The 7,355-nt window shown below is 48.8% G+C and overlaps 1 long non-coding RNA gene across 1 annotated transcript in view; it reads right to left on the minus strand.

The window, feature by feature from the left end:
• LOC132514042 (uncharacterized) overlaps positions 1–6,345 on the minus strand; it is a 95,022-nt gene extending 88,677 nt beyond the window's left edge. The window contains exons 1-2 of the long non-coding RNA XR_009538609.1: positions 6,320–6,345; positions 1,764–1,859 (exon numbers count right to left, since the gene is read on the minus strand). This is a non-coding gene — a long non-coding RNA (uncharacterized LOC132514042). The remainder of the gene's footprint in view (positions 1–1,763; positions 1,860–6,319) is intronic.
• Positions 6,346–7,355: the final 1,010 nt, after the last annotated feature.

Raw genomic sequence — 7,355 nt, forward strand, 5'->3', positions numbered from 1 at the left:
ATCCAGTCATGAAAAGGAACTGTCATGTGGTACCATGGAAAGACCTATGAAAGTGTCTTCCACTCTAAGCCCAGGTTGCTAATTTTAACCCTGTAAGGCCTAAACTATCGACTCCATAAGAGACCATTTTTTTGCCCAGTTTATCTGTTTATCGAAGTGTCTCCTAGTACACCCCTAGTGGCTTTTGATGCATCTTATATGATACAGCATTTTACATCTTAAGAATATCCATGATATGGAGCCTTCTGAAATCCTCAGAGAGTGCCATGGAGATTCAGCAATCTTTAATACCTGTCAACTGAATTCATTCATGGGAGGAGGGGCTTTCATATACACACAGGCCTGATAACCGTGCTCAAGAGCTGAGCGGAATGGGGCTGAACTGTGAGGGCAGCTTAAGGTCATGCTCGCCCCGCGCTGCTGACACAGAGGCCCTGCCAACTGTCTCCCTGTGTGGAGCTGGCCCTGACCCCTGGCATGCAGTTGGTAATTTGAGATCTGGGAATGTGTGACCCAGGCACTGCTGGGGTGATAATCAGCCAGTCCTCAGAGTACCCTAAGACAGTTCACTGGACCCCTCACTGAAAAAAAAACTCTAGTCAAATGCAACAACCTTGATGGTAGGTCCCAGAGTCTGGCATGAATGCCAGCTCAGCTCATCACTCATTTATTTGAAATCAGCCAACATTTACTGAGGGGCCTCTCTGCTTCATCTCTTATATGGGAACTGGAAAATAAATCAGATTGTCTCTAGAGCCTGCAGTCTGAATTTCCACTCTGGGCCTCCTCATGGAAGTGTCTTTTTAAAAGCATGTGTCCCCTTTTCCAACCCCTCCCACCTGCCCCCCTGCCCCCCACCATGGGTTGAATTACTGAACTCCTTAGAGAGCAGAAATCCGGTTTCCTCCTCTGTACAATTCTGGTCTTTTTTCAGGTGCCATTTTTCTCCTAGAACTGGACAGAGGTACAAGGTAAACCTGGACTCTGTTAACACACGACAGCTTTGGTCCCCTCGTATCTTGTTCATGCTGGGCCGGGTCTATCTACCTATGAGGTCCTTGATCAGGGCAACTCATTCATGGGGAGGACATTCGTTTACCTTGCTAATCCATGCATTTCCCAAGAAAGACAATAAGGATGAAACTAAACCAAATCATTTATCTGCCGGAGCTCAGAATGAATGAAGAGGCTGCAGGGAGGGGAGGGGCGGGGAGGGGAGAAGGCAGAGGAGGCAGTGCAAGATCTAAGGCGGCATCCTAGCATCCTAACAAGAAGAGGAGCAGAATCAGAGTCCTATTGCCGACTTACAATTCCACTGATTTGAGACCGAGGTTAAGCAAGCCTGACAAAGTGGTTCATCAAATTGGAGGCAAACCCCCACATCTATTGGATCTCATTAATTCCCAGACCGGCTTATCGTCAATCCCAAGCAGTTCAGCCCGCCACGTGGCACTTTTGTCTCTCCGCACTTGCTTCCACCATCCATTGGTGGCCTGACTCCGTTCCCCGAAATAATTTCACTGTTCCTGTCACGCCGGCTACTGGCTGTCTGCTGGGAATCCTAAAAGCCCTGTAGGTGGTGAGCGGCACAGCAACTGGCGACTCTCATTTACCAAAGCTTTTCTATTTTTAATTTTTTTTAAATATTCCATGCTAAAGTTTCCTTTCTCCCCCTCCCACCCTTTGTGTTATTTTTAGGCCGTGCAGGCTCTTCAGAACTAGCGTCTCGCTTGCTGGGCTCTGCAAATAGCTTTTCCCCTTACCTGCCAGTCACAGTGTACTACAGGCGTGTGTCATGTGGAGAGCTGGTCCTTTCACTCCAGCCTCTTACGCAGGCTTCGCTTCTGTGTGCCGCTAATCTGTCAAGAAATCAAAGACACCAGCCTCAAAGGGGAGGCCCTGGCCCAACGGCTGCCTGCCAGGGTTATTATGAAGGCCCATCCATCCTGTACCGAGAGCTCACTGGGAGCAACTAGCAGCAGACAGGGGGAAGCCAGAGATCAGGGATCTGAGCAGGGCCAGGCGATTTGGGTGAGAGGAGGGTGGGAAGGGGCACTAGGGATCAGGACTTGAAAGATGAAAGCATCCTGGGGATGCTGTAGTCACGACTGCTTTCAGGCAAGGACAGACGTGAGAATCATTGGAGATGCTTGCGGGGGCGACCCAAGGTCCACCCAACCCAGGGTCTCCTCTGTCAGGGGTAGCTCCAGAGTTTCTATGGGGAAGAGAGAGGGGTGGAGCAAGCTTGTGAGCCGTCCTCCTTTCTATCATCCTCCCCATCACTCCTGCAGGTACAGAAAGAGGCCCTGCAGCTGCCTGGCCCTCCTCAAAATCTATTGGAAGAGACTACAAATAGAATCTCTTAGGGTGGCGGTTCTCAAAGTGTGTCCGCAGACTGGCGGCCCCAGCAGCACCTGGGAACTTGCCAGAAATGCAGAATCTCGGGAGCCCCACCCAAGACCTACAGAATCAGAAACTCTGGGGGTGGGGCCCAGCACTCTGTTTTTTGGGGGTATTTTTTGGCTGCGTTGGGTCTTCGTTGCTGTGCGTGGGCTTTCTCTAGTTGCAACGAGTGGGGGCTACTCTTCGTTGCGGTGCGCAGGCTTCTCATTGCACTGGCTTCTCTTGTTGCGGAGCATGGGCTCTAGGTGCTCAGGCTTCAGTAGTTGTGGCACACAGGCTCAGTAGTTGTGGCGCACGGACTTAGTTGCTCCGCGGCATGTGGGATCTTCCCAGACCAGGGCTCAAACCCGTGTCCCCTGCATTGGCAGGTGGATTCTTAACCACTAAGCCCCCAGCAATCTGTTTTAACTAACCCTCCCGGGGATTCTGATGTGCATTCAAGTTTGACAACCACTGTATTAGGAAAAACAAGGCAGGGTTATCTACTAAGGAGTCAACTGAAGGAGCAATTTTTCTGTGTCACAGAATGAGATAGAAACATTAGGATTCATAGGTGCTTCTCATATGACCTCTGAAATGAAACAAAATGAATGAAATGAATGTTATCAATATCTAAGAAAAGCAAAATGGCCATAAACCAGAGGAAAAAATAACTCTTTCAAATTCATGTTATAATGTTAACAAGACCTTATCTGATGTTTCCTTGAGGAAGATGGGGGTGAATTTTCCATTGAAAAACTAGTCAGTTGGGACCAGTGCACTGGGTTTTGATTATGAAGAGAACATCCCCAAAGACCATGCATACCTGAAATTGCTGAGTACCCCCAAAAACTGTGCTTGAAAAGTTATAAAAATATGTTATCGTGATTACTGATGTTTCTAAAGGATAAACCTACAAGGACAACTTTTAAATTATAATTCTTGGCTGTTCCATATAGTAGAATAAGATAGAAGACTCCCTCCTTGCTCTCAGCTCAGGGCTTTCTTATTTACTGAGAAAATTGAAGTCATCAGAACTGAAATCCCACATGAGCTGACCACCAACTAGCCCCACCTCCCTGCAACTCTACGCTCTGCTCCACATTCCCTTGTACGGGGTCTTCTCACAATGCTCTAAGGCCAACTCCTTCTGTTGTGCCCTGGAATCCCACCGGCTCTCAGCTCATCAAAGATGCGCCTCCTGCAATCACCAATTTCCCCTCCTGACTGGGTCATACCATCTGCGCATAAACATTCTAAAGTGCGGCCCACCTTTAACAAGCTCTCTTGATCCCATTGTCACTGCCAGCTACCGCTTAATTTCCCTATTCCATTTTATAGTTAAACTAAAATGAAATCAGTCTAAGTTTGCTGTCTCCACTTTCTCTTCTCCTAGTTTTTCCGGATCCCTCTCCAATCAGGCTTCCGGCCTTATCCACACCACTGAAATTATCCTCCTCCAGGCTACCAGTGACTTCTGTGTTGTCAAACACAGTGACCCATGCCCCATCTCATCTGGCTCAGCCTCGGCAGCCTCTGATATAGTTCTCACCTCACTGGCTCAATCTCACCTCCCTGAATCCCCCTCACTTCTCCCTATCCTAAACTTTGGAATGTCCCAGAACACTTCAGCTGCTCTGGCCTCCTTGATGGCCCTTAAACCTGCCCAAGCTGCTCCCACCTCAGGATCTTTGCACTTGCTATTTTCGCTGCTTAGAATGTTCTTCCCCTATATCTACATTTCTTCCTTCCTGTCTTCATTCAGGTCTCTCCTCAAATGTCACCTTACCAGAGAGGTCTTTCAAAATCCCTCTATCTAAAGTCATCCACACATTCACCACTCCATCCCACCCCACCATCTATCCTTTCACCTGCATTATTGTTTTTCACAGCACTTATCACTACTCAGCCTGTTATATATTTATTTGCTTAGCGTCTGCCTCCCTCATATAGAATATAAGCTCCATGTTCCCCAGGATCTAGAACAGCACCTGGCACATAGCACACTTCCAGCAACATTTTGTTGAGTGAACGAATAAATGAATGAACAAAGGTATATTCTCTGTCCCCCAGAAGGAGAAAGTAAGGGTGGGCTCCTCTCTGTCCTAGAAACTTGACACTTACAGGGCATTTACCAGCTCCCTGGAAAATTCTACACATTCTTTGCTGGCCAAGTATAAGAATTAGTTCTCATTATTTATGAAGACCCTCATCTTTTGGTTCACATTAGAGTCTCCCATGAAGTTTTAAAAATAAATGTTTCTTGCTCCACTCCAAGGAGCTCTTGATTGGGAGGTCAGTATCAGGACTCTGAAAGGCAGACTCTTGAGAGTGGAGTGGAGAGATCTAGAGCAGGAACACTGAAGTCTCCATTTTGAATCCTGACGCCATCATAGCTATAGAACCTTGGGCAGGTGACTGTACCACTCTGAGCTTCAGTTTTCTCATCTGCAAAGTAGTGACAATAAGAGGAATCCTATTTCACAGGGTTGCTGTGAGAATTAATGAATATACATAAGCTCCTTAGAACAATGCCCAGCATGTAATAAGCAGGAACTATTATCACCAACATTGTGTAAGTTTCTTGGGTGACTCAGGAATATAACCAGGTATGAAAATTGCTGATATAGACTGTATGTGACACCACTGCATGAGAGAGAAAGGAGATTTCAATGAGGAGTAGGGCAAGCCAGGGCTTGAGAAGAAACCAGAAGGCACACACTGGCTGGTTTCTGAAAGGTGACAAGGATTGAGCGGATCACAAGACAGGCACCACGCTCTCCTGAGGGCACTCAGGAACTCTGAGACTGGCAGAGAGGAATCAGCCCTTTCTGAATTCTATTCTAGTTGGTTATTCTTAGCCAGCTAACCAGTTCAAAGGCAGATGATTTGTCTTCTCTAACCAAAGCTGGTGATAGAAAGACCCATGTGCTGTACTCAGGGCTGCTAGGGCCTAGAGACTCTCGCAGGGGTACTGATCAGGCCCAGCTGCAATGGGGTACAGTAGGCAGCAACAGCCCATCCTCCAAGACTCCTTCCTCATGCTCCTCACAAAAACCTTCCCAACCTGCTCCCTGATTAGCATGCTTAAAATGGAAACACCTCCCCAAGAAGCACAGATGTAAAGTGACAACACGTTTGATCAGAAAAGCTTAGTCGGGTGATCTAGGAAGATGGAGGAAGAGCAAGACGTGGAGATCACCTTCCTCCCCACAGATACATCAGAAATACATCTACACGTGGAACAACGCCTACAGAACACCGACTGAATGCTGGCAGAAGACCTCAGACCTCCCAAAAGGCAAGAAACTCCCCACGTACCTGGGTAGGGCAAAAGAAAAAAAGAATAAACAGAGACAAAAGGATAGGGACGGGCCCTGCAGCAGTGGGAGGGAGCTGTGAAGGAGGAAAAGTTTCCATACACTAGGAAGCCCCTTTGCGGGCGGACACTGCGGGTGGCGGAGGCGGGGAGCTTCAGAGCCGCGGAGGAGAGCACAGCAACAGGGGTGCGGAGGGCAAAGCGGGGAGATTCCCGCACAGAGGATCGGTGCCGACCGGCACTCACCAGCCCGAGAGGCTTGTCTGCTCACCCGCCGGGGAGGGCGGGGCTGGGAGCTGAGGCTCGGGCTTCGGTCGGAGCGCAGGGAGAGGACTGGGGTTGGCGGCCTGAACACAGCCTGAAGGGGTTAGTGCACCACAGCTAGCCGAGAGGGAGTCCGGGGAAAAATCCGGAGCTGCGAAGAAGCAAGAGACTTTTTCTTCCCTCTTTGTTTCCTGGTGCGCGAGGAGAGTGGATTAAGAGCGCTGCTTAAAGGAGCTCCAGAGACGGGCGCGAGCTGTGGCTAAAAGCGTGGACCCCAGAGACATGCATGAGACGCTAAGGCTGCTGCTGCCGCCACCAAGAAGCCTGTGTGCGAGCACAGGTCACTATCCACACCTCTCTTCCGGGGAGCCTGTGCAGTCCGCCACTGCCAGGGTCCTGGGATCCAGGGACAACTTCCCTGGGAGAACGCATGGCGCGCCTCAGGCTGGTGCAATGTCACGTTGGCCTCTGCCGCCACAGGCCCGCCCCACACTCCGTGCCCCTCCCTCCCCCCGGCCTGAGTGAGCCAGAGCCCCCGAATCAGCTGCTCCTTTAACCCCGTCCTGTCTGAGCAAAGAACAGACGCCCTCCGGCGACCTACACACAGAGGCGGGGCCAAATCCGAAGCTGAACCCCGGGAACCTGTGAGAACAAAGAAGAGAAAGGGAAATCTCTCCCAGCAGCCTCAGAAGCAGGGGATTAAATCTCCACAATCAACTTGATGTACCCTGCATCTGTTGAATACCTGAATAGACAAAGAATCATCCCAAATTGAGGAGGTGGACTTTCAGAGCAAGATTTATTATTTTTTCCCCTTTTCCTCTTTTTGTGAGTGTGTATGTGTATGCTTCTGTGTGAGATTTTGTCTGTATAGCTTTGCTTTCACCATTTGTCCTAGGGTTCTATTCGTCTGTTTGTTTTTTGTTTTTTTAAATTTTTTTCTTAATAATTACTTTTTTTATTTTGATAACTTTATTTTATTTTACCTTACTTTATTTTATTTTCTTTTATCCTCTTTCTTTCTTTCTACTTTTTCTCCCTTTTATTCTGAGCCATGTGGATGAAAGGCTCTTGGTGCTCCAGCCAGGACTCAGTGCTGTGCCTCTGAGGTGGGAGAGCCAACTTCAGGACACTGGTCCACAAGAGACCTCCCAGCTCCACGTAATATCAAATGGTGAAAATATCCCAGAGATCTCCATCTCAACACCAACACCCAGCTTCACTAAACGACCAGCAAGCTACAGTGCTGGACACCCTATACCAAACAACTAGCAAGACAGGAACACAACCCCACCCATTAGCAGAGAGGCTGCCTAAAATCATAATAAGTTCACAGACACCCCAAAACACACCACCAGATGTGCACCTGCCCACCAGAGAGACAAGATCC

This window comes from Lagenorhynchus albirostris, chromosome X (assembly GCF_949774975.1).
Source record: "Lagenorhynchus albirostris chromosome X, mLagAlb1.1, whole genome shotgun sequence".
Classification (NCBI taxonomy): domain Eukaryota; kingdom Metazoa; phylum Chordata; class Mammalia; order Artiodactyla; family Delphinidae; genus Lagenorhynchus; species Lagenorhynchus albirostris.